We start from the raw sequence: 12,076 nt of genomic DNA on the forward strand, positions 1-12,076 counted from the left end.
AGGTAACACTCGAGACCCAACAAGGATCCAATGAACAACCAATTTATCTTACTGGAAGCACTCCAGACCTCTTCTCCCCACTCAAACAACTGTTCTCGGTGTCTCAGGGTGACGCTACAGCGGTGGGGTGGGCCATTTCTTCCCCATGACATGTTCCGAGTATAAAGGTAGGACTCTGGGAGCACCAAGGAACAAGTCTGTCCATGACCCTGGAGAAGTTATCCGTCGTATGGTCCAAAATAACCTGGATGATCTCCAGAACACACAGGAAGGTTTTAAGCATGTTGCTTAGCTCCTGAATTGCTGGAGATGTCCACGGTTCCAAGAGATGCTCCATGGTAGTAAAAGTTGGCCAGATGCTCTTCTACCTCAAAGCCAAAACCCTCCGTGGACTTCACTCTGTGCAAAGCACATCAAATATAAAGCTGCAGGTCAGCAGCACCAAGCCTGTCTGGCAAACACAGCTTTGGACTGAACCAGTGAAACAAGGTCTAAACAGCCAGTCAGTTCTGTTGTTTATTGAAAATCCAACCCTGCCAGTGACCTCACCAAGTGAACCAGCTTCAGGAAAACCACAAAGCACGTACCCACCCATGCTGCTTGCAAATGCAATGGCTTCCATCCAAACACTGCTTTACAGGAGCCCGCATGCCTCTGAGATGCCTATTGTTGCTTGCTGGAGGTTCGTGGTGGTATCTTAGAGGGAAACCTCCTCACTGGCTTACCCCCAGCCTGGGAATGGTCCAGCAGAGCAGACCAACGTCACATGCCTTTGAGCAGGGAAGGTGCCCACACATTATATGTAGACCCTACGTGGACTGGTGGTTTGCTCTGGCGTGTTAGCTGTGAGTTAGATGCCATGTCAGATACCATGTTCTGATGGGGAGATGGTGATTGGTCCCCAGCAGTAGGGGAAAGACCCCCTCCAGCATCTTCTCCAGGACTGCAGAAGGCATTCCTCGAGAGGAAGCGGTAGGGCTGCAGTCTCCAGCCATGCAACGGTCTCCAGCACCCTCCTTGGGTGTCAAATTGACCTTCTGCCCAGCAAGGTTGTGAAACAAGTCTGCAGAGCCAGGAGAGAGGGAAACATCGCTGCTGGACTCCAAGAAATGAGTCATCCGGAGGGATGGAAGCGGCAAGTTGGTTTGGTTGAGTCACCATCCCTGGAGGTGTTTAATAGATGGGTTAGTGCTTAGCGATATGATTTAGTGATGTTTTTTGTCAGTGTTGGGTTGATGGTTGGACTCGATGATCTGAAAGGTCCCTTCCGATCTAGGAAATTCTATGATTCTATGATTCTAAGTCACTGGGATGGAGAAGACGCTAATCCCTTGAGCGATTTGGAGATCCACCCTGCCCAGGTGGGGGCTGCAGCCTTAGCCGGACACACCAACTCTGCTGCAGGACAGACAGGATGACTGGGAGCAGAGTTGCCCTGGCCTGGCGCTACTGGAAAGCATTCCTACTTTGTGCTGTACATGCCCTCTCCTGCCTTCCCCAGCCTGGTCCTGCTCGTTCGACCGCAGCATCCCTGACTCAGGGCCCTTCTTCACTGGAAGACAGATCCCTCTGCAGTAAACTTTGGGAGAAGTCTCAGGAACTAATTTTGGGGGATGGTACAGATTATATGATCATGGCTTGAGGAAATTATTATATTTTTAATTGAATTTTGTGTGCTGTGCACAGATACTACAGTAGTGGGCCCTTTATCAATTGTTAACACGAATACTAATGAATACTAATGCTAATCATTTGTTTCTGGAAACAAATACAAAGATATTTGATGGAAAAATCTCTCTGAATTTTAACACCAAAAATAATGAAATGCATCACAGTCCGGTGATGCCAGAAGACAAAACCCTACAGTTACAATATGGTGACACAAAACGTGAGATATGGAGGAGCCGCCGCTTGCATTAGCTATTCCGCCGCCTAACGCAGCCGGGCCGGGCTCCAGGAAATCACTCTCTTGCAACCCACATGGGAAAAAAACTCCAACAACCTTGACCCAAAACCGCAGCCAGCACTCTCCAGGGGCCATGTGAGGACAAACCCCCGGCTCTGGGGCAGAGCAAAGAAGAGAAGCCCAGTGATGGCTCCCCCAGAGTGGGTCCGGCGGGGCCAGGGACCGGCACCCAGCCCTTGCGCGGAGCCCTGCCTACGACGGAGCCGTGCGCCCGCTTCATTATTTATTTATTGCAATGATTTACAAGGCACCCATCTCTCCAGCAGCTGCTTGTTCTTTACGAGGTTTGGAGATGAAAGCCAACAATATTTCCACCTACCCAGCCCAAACGGGAAGGCACGCTCAGTAACCCTTTCCTAACCCTCGAGACAAGGATTCTGCGGGGAATAGTTTAGCCGGCAGGAGATTCCAGAAACGGCAATTAATGAAAGGCTTGGATCAAGTATGTCTTCTATCTTGTTCCAAATACGGCCATAGAGGTTTATACTGGGGCGGGGGAGGCAAACGTTAAAGGGAGGGCCTGCTCTGGAGCACACCCAGTCTGCAGCACCTGCAAATTTCACCCCCAGGATAAATAACTAAGATATCTCCGTCGCTTGGGGCTGCTCAAATTATTCATAGCAAATAAATTACCAGGTGTATTTAGTCTGTTGTTGCCCCCCCCTTCCTTTTCCTACACGCTCATGAATCACCTGGAAATAGATTCTGATTTCTGCAAGTGTGTCTATTAGTCATAATAAAGAGCTGTGGCACGGCTCATGCGAAGACGTGTGGCCAATGGGCTGTCTGCAAATACTTGCTATTGGTCGGGTATCTACATCTGAATGGTGATTCAGGTTGTTTGCTGCTGCTTCTGAGCCCAGATTGGTGATGGGGCTTTTTTTCCCCCTTCTTTTTTAGCAAGCGATGGGAGCAAAGAGGGAGAATCACAGAGATGCTCAGCACAAACCTGCTCCACCAGGCAGGAATCCCCTTCTTCTCCTGCAAACAAAGACCGGTGCCCATGTGGAGATGGTGGTCCTCAGATCCACAGTCTGATCCAAGAGCATCCAAGAGTGTCCACCTATGCGTCCGACATCCGGGCTTTCTCAGAGGCCAGCCAGCGCTGCCCATACATCTCCAAGAGTCAACACACCAAGGCAATATGTTCTCCGCCTGCCAGCCAGAATGCACCTGGGAAGATATACGAACGGCATTTCGTTCTCTTCTGTCTGCCTCTCTGTCTGCCTCAAGCCCAGCCGCCCAGAAACCAAAGCAGCTCAGCGGATCAGCCCCGTCTCCTCCATTCGAGCCCTTTGCCTCTGTTGGCAATTACTGCCCCAACACATAAACAGCTTGAGGTTGCCCCAATGAACCTCCCTCCGCTGGCCATGGAGAGAGAGAGGGAACTTGTTATCACTGGAATACAATTTGCACACCCGACTTGGGCAGGGTGGAGAGGTGAGGGGACGCGGGTGGGAGAAGGAGAAGGAAAGAAGGAGGAGGAGGAGGAGGAGGAGCTGTGGTCAGCCTTCCTCCGTGGCACGCGGTGGTCAGGTTGTAGGGGATGGGAGACTTGTCTGATTACTGGCCAAACAATAATGAGCTGTGCTATTTAAACACATCCAATTACTGTTGTTATTCAGTGGGCAGAGGCTGATGCGAGAATGGAAACACAGAAGGAGCAGAGAGGTCTTTGCCTGGGAAAGCGTGTAGGAGCCTTGTAACGCTGCCCTCTGAAAAGGGATTTAATCAACAGCAACAAATTTGCAGGGCAAGGAGAAAGAATGAGTGCATTGTGCACAGCACTGACTTTTCACGCTCCTGCCGGCGTGGGGCAGGCAGATAACTCCCCTGATCACCACCCTCCCCGGGGAAGGACTACTTGTAGGCATGAGATCAGGCTACCCTATCCATCCAAACACAGTCCAGGGCATAAGCCTGACAGAAACATCTTCATTTCCCTCTGGTGCTCTGACTTGGTTGTGATCCGGTGGCTTGTGATGACCAAGTCATCTCTCAGACCCACCAGATGTGGTGGGTATGTAGGTATATAGGCCACTCCGCTGTCATACCCAGACTGTTGCATCCTCCTCCTTCCCAGCCCTGCTGAGTGCTGGTTTTCACTTGGGAGTCTGGTCTACGTAGACCTGCCCAGGAGGAGACATCAGGTTTTTAGAGCTATCACTGCACGGTTTTACCAAAATAAAGACAGCTTTGCATCAATTAGCTTAGTGCCTTCCTTTAGACAACAGTGACGCAAGCAACTATGTAATGAAACTCTCACGTCCTCAGCCAGGGGCTCATTCTGCTTCATCTCTGCTGGCATCCTTCATTTCTACAGCCACTGGAGTCCCTAAATCAGAGCTGAGCAGTTTCCAAAAGACGAGCTTTATCTCAGCCCAAAAGACCCCTTGGTATGGAGGAGGTTCACTTGCAGAGGAGTAAACTGGTCCCATGTGCTCCCCAAACTGACGAATCCCCCCATTTCATAGGATTATCACTCGCACCAGAATCATGGGTGATTATTGCTCCCTTCGGTGCTTTCACTTGGCTCCAGATAATGCTCCAGGGATCCATAACAATTAACTGACTCCAGCGTCTCAAGCTGTCCTTGGTCAGCAACGCAGGAGGAGATAGCCTCCAAACGGAATCAAAGCAGAGAAAATCAGTTGTTCAGCCCCTTTCTTTGCTGTTATTCCCATCTTAACACTGGAGTTGTCCCCTGTGGGATGTCAACACATTTCTACCTGAGCAGCTCCACTGATACAAAGCAAAGATAGGGCTGTTATTTCTGTCCATACGCTGCTCTTCAGTGTCACGGCCCCACAACTATCTCCAAATATGAAGAAGGGGAGAGGAACATTTTCCTTCATGTGTGGCTTCTTCCCGCCAGCTCCTGGCTTTGGTAGTGTTCCAGCATGCGGTTTCCCCCAAGGTTAAAGGTGTGCTTGAGTCCCGAGGGAAGGCAGTTTGGCCGTGCCAAGCCTTCTGCTGATCCCCATCGCTGCCCTAACACGTGCAGTGAGCGGGGTATTTTCTTCCGTTTACGGGTAGGGATTCTTTTCCAATTAATCAGTCCTGGTTGTGTATTTAATTGCAGCCCAAAGACTGACTCTCTCTGACTCATGCGATGTCTTTAATCATTATCTGTTAGGTATGCGGCTGGGTGCCTGTGTCAGAGGGCTTGGCTCCTCATCTTCAGCAGGATCTCAGGACCAAATGGCCTAAAAATAAAGTGGGATGGGAATATGGCATCCCAGCACATCCCAAGGCATGGACTGCTCCCTCCTGGCAGCTGCAGAGCCTGTTTGCCATGAAAGAACATCTGGGCAGGCTTCTCCTGCCAGGCCAACCTGGTGGCTCCTACCCAAAGGCTTATCATCTCCTTGGTCATAGTGGCAGAGTGTCCTTCAATACCTTTGTCCTTCCTCCAAAACCTGGGGTTTATTTTTTTAGGCCTGGACCGACACTAAAATTGCATCCTGGGTGTTTGTTTGGTTTTGTTGTTTAGTCGTGGAGTTTTTTCCTGAAAGCTTTGCCTGATTTCTAAGGCAAGGGTGCAAAAAGGTTTGCAAAAAAATGCTGCCCGTTTCCACTTTTTGGTTGCTGTTGCACAATATTTGTGCTTTGAGCCCTATTCCCTTGGAAGGGCTTTTTATTCTAACGCAGGAAATTTCAAGGATGCAAACGCATTCTCTGTTTCCCTTGCAAAACAGGAATGTTTCTCCTCTGGAAATTTTCCCTTTAAAAAAGTAGGTTTACCAATATTTCACATTTTGTAATCCACAGGAAATCACGCCTCAAGAAAAGGGGGAAAGGAAGACAGAATCGGAATGCTACAGACTCAGATTAGGATGAAGGGCAGGGGACATAGTGGGGATAGTGGCATTTTTCTACTTTAAGCTACTGTTCAGGAGAATAAATGCTCTGAAACACTCTAGTGCTGCTGTGCTGGCAATGTTTTAGCATCACAGCTAAAATAAAAAAAAAAAAAAAAAAAAAAACAACTAAACAGGCAGGAGCTCTTTAAAGGGGAGTGTTAATGCCCTGCTCTACCCCTCTGGGAAGTGGTATAGGAGCAGAGTCAGGCAGCAGCAGGTATTTTAGCTGTGGGCTATGGGTGGGGAGGAGATGGGGGGCAGCTGCCGGAGCGGTGGAGGCAGTCGGGGGGGCAGCCTGGGGGTTTGGGGGGGGCTGTGGAAGGGATGAGGGTCTGCAGAAGGAGGTCTCCAATTTCTTGGTCCGGCAACGCAGCAATTTCTCCGTCAAGGAGTGGGGCTGGCAGCACAGGCCACCTTTGTGAAGCGCTCCCACCGCCACCGGTGTCTGTGAAATGGGGCTCGCAGCTCAGGCAGGTCCCGGCTGCTCCGAAATAGCTCGGTGCCACTGAAGTGAAAGGACCATCCTGCAGCTGACATCAGCCAAGGCTGTAGCTGCCAATCCAGATTGCCTGGGACAGGGAAACAGCAAAGAAACTCCAGACCCTAGAGGGGAGCATCCACGTGTCAAGCTACAGGGAAATGCCAGAAACATTTTGGGATGTACTGATGGATGACCAGAACTTAAAAGTCTGCAAAAATAGAAGAGGAGAGGAGAGGAGAGGAGAGGAGAGGAGAGGAGAGGAGAGGAGAGGAGAGGAGAGGAGAGGAGAGGAGAGGAGAGGAGAGGAGAGGAGAGGAGAGGAGAGGGGAGGGGAGGGGAGGGGAGGGGAGGGAAGGGAAGGGAAGGGAAGGGAAGGGAAGGGAAGGGAAGGGAAGGGAAGGGAAGGGAAGGGAAGGGAAGGGAAGGGAAGGGAAGGGAAGGGAAGGGAAGGGAAGGGAAGGGAAGGGAAGGGAAGGGAAGGGAAGGGAAGGGAAGGGAAGGGAAGGGAAGGGAAGGGAAGGGAAGGGAAGGGAAGGGAAGGGAAGGGAAGGGAAGGGAAGGGAAGGGAAGGGAAGGGAAGGGAAGGGAAGGGAAGGGAAGGGAAGGGAAGGGAAGGGAAGGGAAGGGAAGGGAAGGGAAGGGAAGGGAGGGGAGGGGAAGGGAGGGGAAGGGAAGGGAAGGGAGGGGAAGGGAAGGGAAGGGAAGGGAAGGGAAGGGAAGGGAAGGGAAGGGAAGGGAAGGGAAGGGAAGGGAAGGGAAGGGAAGGGAAGGGAAGGGAAGGGAAGGGAAGGGAAGGGAAGAGAAGAGAAGAGAAGAGAAGAGAAGAGAAGAGAAGAGAAGAGAAGAGAAGAGAAGAGAAGAGAAGAGAAGAGAAGAGAAGAGAAGAGAAGAGAAGAGAAGAGAAGAGAAGAGAAGAGAAGAGAAGAGTGCAAGGTGTCCCTGCCCATGGTGGGGCAGTTGGAACTAGATGATCTTTAAGGTTCCTTCCAAGCCAAACCATTCTATGGTTTTATGGAGAATAAGCCAGAGGGATATACAGAAGATCAGGACTCCACTCCATAAAAGCCTGAAGACAGAATGGGTCCATGCCGGTCTGGACAGTACGGAAGTGTCACCCTCTTGCAGGAGACACCAAAACCCACGTCCCAGGGCTGAGGCTTGTTGGTTGGTGAGCTCCTGCACCGCTGGCAAGTGGCAGAGCTGCCAGACGGGCTCAGCTGGTACCCGTCCTCCCTAAACCCTCGACATGCACCCCCAGAGCAGAGCGGCAGCAGTGCCTTTCGGGGAGGAGGCAGCCAGCCTGGGGATTTGGCTGCTCAGCTGCTGCTACGGTCAAGGGGAGCCGGGCAGCTCAATCTTTGTGCCGTGCTTTTGAAATCTCCCCTGCAAGTTTTCAGCGGCGTGAGCCCCCCGGTCCCTCCGCTTACATGTGAGCGGTGCTAATACTGCTCCTGCCTGCCCGGTGTGACGAGGAGGGGCTGCGCTCCGGCCGGGGCACCTTTTCTTTGAAGTGGAGTGAAATCCTAAAGCTTTCATTCGGAGAGTGCAAATCACTGCTAAAAGCTCTCCCCTCTCTGAACCCCATCTAGGAAACTCTAATCCAGCCTCACTGACTTCACCAGTTTCCTTTTTTTTTTTCTTGTTGGTGTTGTTTGTTGGTTTTTTTTGCTGATGGTGACCTTTGTGTTCAAGCGTGGCTGGCTCCAGCTGGAAAAAAATCAGCCGCCTCCTTCGAACCAAGAGGTTCATGCTGATTATTTTTTTTTTTATTCCACACTAAACTTCCCCTGTTTGTGCATGATGAACACTGCTCTCCGAATGCCCCAGTGCTGGCAGCCTGGTTTGGATTAGCTAGGACAGGCTTCCATGGAGCATTACTGGGGTCAACGTCATTTTGGTGCTCAGAATGATGATGCTAATAATCAGGGTGCCTGTTAGCCCCTGTTAATGAAAGGGAGTTGATCTCTCCCATCACACAGTCTTGAATCAAGGAAAACTGGGAGTGCACATAGGGCAGGGGCCGCTGGCTTCTGCCCTCTGCAAGATCACAGCCACCAGCTCTTCTGGTCAGTGCTGGCCAGTGGGATGGCTACGGGATGGGTCTGTGGCCACCAGGACATGGTGACTGTTTTCAACAGTGACCACTGAAACGAACTGAAATGCTGGGGGGAGGGTGAGGAAGGGTGAGGGGGACATAGGGAGCAGAAATTTTCCTTGGCCATGGGAGAAAATCTGGGAATTCCTGAATTTTGCATTTACACCGGGCTTTCTGCCAGGGCAGGTGAAGCTGCCAGATTGTGGCTTCCCCAGTCTTAATCTGGGTAACCAAGCGATTAGTGTGGAGTTGCCGTGGGGCCTGAGAGACTAGAGGATGCACCGCTGCACTTGTCGCTGCTCCTGCATCCCTTCGCCCCATCCTGGTGCTAAAAACACATTATCTGCACAAGGCTTGTCAAGCTCCGAGACAGCTGGAGCACAGGGTGATACCGCATCTCCCACGTGCCATGATGCCTCCAGTGTCTTCTCCAAGGGTCTCCTGTCCTGAAGCATTCTCAGAGCTGCTCCTTCCTTGCTCCCCTTGCTCAAGCCCCAGCTGCTGCTGGCCCCGAGCCTCCTCCTTCCCCAGCTCCAGGCGCAGTGAGGTGACACTGGTTTTTTGTTCCTTAGCCTCATCTTTGCCTTTCAAGTGCAACATCAAGGTGGCCACTGGGATTAGTTACCTCCTCCTGCTTCTGTTTTGACCCACTGCTCCATCAAGTTCCTGGATTTCGGCTCCTTTCCCCGGCCATTGCCACCTTAAAACACAACAGCAATGTTTCCAAGTTGCATACAGCTGGACACGCGAGTTGCACATATTCCTCTTAAGACCCATAAAAGGTAGTTTGCTGTGACACCGACACACACGGATGAGTCCAAAGCGGCACCAAGTCCAATGCCCTGGTGCATCAGGAGATAACAAACAGGGGCACTGTTGCCCCCAGAGCAGAGGACCAGGTATCGCTCCTCTCCCCCAGTGATGTGATCCACTCCATTAGGAGTGTCCTCAGTGGGGACAGGGCGAGACCTTGCGACGCCTGTGTTAGCCCTGTGCCCCATGCTGTCAGTCAGCCCTCCAAGAGCTGGGCTGGAAAAAGCAGAACTTCCCTCATATTAAAATCAAACTCACCCTGCAACTTGAGTCCTCTTCTTACTTATTTTCAGCTGGGTGACACGGCTGATCTCTTGCTGTTTTCCTTGTCCTTTTTAGAGACTCTTTAATACTTTGCATTGTTCATGTTTTATTTTATCTTCTTATTTATTTCCCTCTAATGCCGACCTTCTTTCATTTCCCTAAGACTTTCTCCCCACCACCACCCTGCTCCTGACCGACTCTCTCTTTAGCTTCTTATTTTTCCCTTTAAGTATCCTTTTGCTTATTCGGTGGTGTACTAAATCAGTATGGGGCTTCCCGCTTGGCTGAAGGGGGACACTCCATGTCTGCTCGGGCGGCTCGGCCCCATGCCCGGGGTGCTCCACTCCCTCCCGAGACGCATTGCTCCCTCCCCAGGGCTCATCGCTCCCTCCTCGGGGTGCTCTGCTCCCTCCTCGGGGTTCATCCTTCCCTCCCCGGGGCTCATCCTTCCCTCCCCGGGGCTCATCGCTCCCTCCCGGGGCGCACCGGGCCCGGAGCATCGCTCCCTCTGCCCAGGAGAGGGCACTGGCGCAGCAGCCCACAGCCTCTTTATTGCCGCCTACAGCTATTTTACTTCATTTTTTGCTGCTTAGGCTCCGATTTGCTCCTCCCTCCATGGGTGAGCATTCCCCCTTCCTTCTCCTCGCCCTCCTCCCCCCCCCCCCCTTTTTTTTTCTTTTTGCAAAATATTTTTTTTTTCCAATTTCTCCTTAAGTCTCTCCGTGTCAAACTCCTTTTCTGCTGGTCTCCTCTTCAGGCCTAATCCCATCTCTGGAGCTCCAGGTGCTCAGCATGGTGCTGGATGCCTGGTGGTGGTGTCGGCGCTGACGCACTGGGAAAGGAGACCGGGAGGGTTTGGGGGATGCTGTCCCCTTGTCCCAGCTTTGCCCCCCTCTCTGCAGCACGTCATGCTGGAGTCTCAGGGAGAGTCCCACCCAGGCGCAGCGACAGCAGAAATATTGTCCTGCCTGCTCTGGTTTCCCCAGAGACCCCCCAGATACAGCAGCGCAGAGGTGGCTGGGGATGCCCGTTACCTCCCCTGCCTCTTTCCTCTCCCCTGCCTGCCTCCCAAAGAATGCAGGAGCTCAGCCCCTGCCCTCAACGCACACCTGCTGTTAAAAAACCCTGTTTTCTCAGCTATGCCACCAGTTTCCCACCACTCCTATCCATGGGCAGCCAAAGGCCTTTCCTTTCCATGGAGGGATCACTTCCTTCCAGTGCCGGTGGGAAGGCAGGGGGGGCAGGCCCGGAGTGCATGCAGCTGCTAAGTAAAACACTGCACAGAGCCTAAAAATAGCCGCCATGCGTCTAATCTGCGTCAGCTGAGCTAAATTTTCAAGTGCACTTGTGCTCCAAGCCGAGACACCCTTGCTTGCTTGTTTGTTGATTCCTGCCTTCGGATGCTCCTGGTTTCTGAGCCCTCTGCAATTCCTGTGCCCAGGCAAGGTGGGGATGGACGGCTTCCCTGGCTGCCTGCTTGGCAAATTCAGGGTGATAGAGGAGCTGGTTCTGGTTTCCTCAGACGTAGTATTTTTTTTTTTTTTTGTAAGCTTTGCTTTGCCAAGACCTTTTTTAATTATTATTTTTTCCCTTTTTTTTTTTTACTTTCTTTATTTTTTTTTTCCTAGGATAAAAAGGTCTTCTCGAAACCCTCTGCAACACCTGAAGCAGAGCTGTGCCAGGCACCAGCCCGTGCACACACCATTTCACAGACCAAGCGCCAAGTTAGAAGTATTTTCTTCATTTAGGGCTTTCCAGAGGAGTTTCAGGCCAGTGAAACCAGGCTGGTAGTCCAGCAGATGAGCTTTCCATTAGCTTCAAATGACTCTCTTTCGACTTCTTTCACTCTTAATTGTACTGCTGGTCACTCAGATCACTATAAACTCTGTCAGGATCAAGGGCACATTTTCAACTACACTGAGGAGCCTGAAAGCAGCGTGGGATTTTCAAAACTGCCTAAATAGCCTAGACCCATGGACGTCTATAACTGCTAAGAGGCACCACTTTTTTACTCCCAGAAATCCTGAGTACCCCTGAAAACTTGCCCCAGTGGGCTTCTGATTCCTCTCCCCCTCCTCGGCACTGTGTTTTTGGGGATGTCCCTCATTTCAAGGTGGAGATGAGATTTTGCTCACTTCCCCTTGTTGTTTTGTCATTGGGAATAATTCCTGTTGGAATAAGGAGCTGCAGAGCAGAACTTATAAGGAGGGCTGTCTGTGCTGATACCTGAGCTCTTGTGACACTGGAAGTGACACACTTTTCAGGTAGGTCCTGTGTTTGGACCTTCCCAAGCCAAAAGGTGAGGGTTTGAGCACGTTCAGGTCCGGACTGCTCTGGGATGTTTTTGTCATGGGCAACAGGAGCTGTTTCCCACCCAGCCCCTCGCCTTGTCCCTGCTGGGCTCCCCAAGGGCTGGGCAGAGGACACTCTCCACGCTCTGGTGGGGCTGAATGCTGAACTTCAGGGAACCTCCAGCTGCAGCTCGATGGTCTGCCTTAGATCTTCCATCCAAGACAAATTGATCGCATGGAATCTTAGCCAAAAGCCGAATGCAGTCCCTCTCTGGGGCATCACTGGCCTTTGGGGGCTACAAG

Source organism: Numenius arquata, chromosome 9 (genome assembly GCF_964106895.1).
Source record: "Numenius arquata chromosome 9, bNumArq3.hap1.1, whole genome shotgun sequence".
NCBI lineage: Eukaryota > Metazoa > Chordata > Aves > Charadriiformes > Scolopacidae > Numenius > Numenius arquata.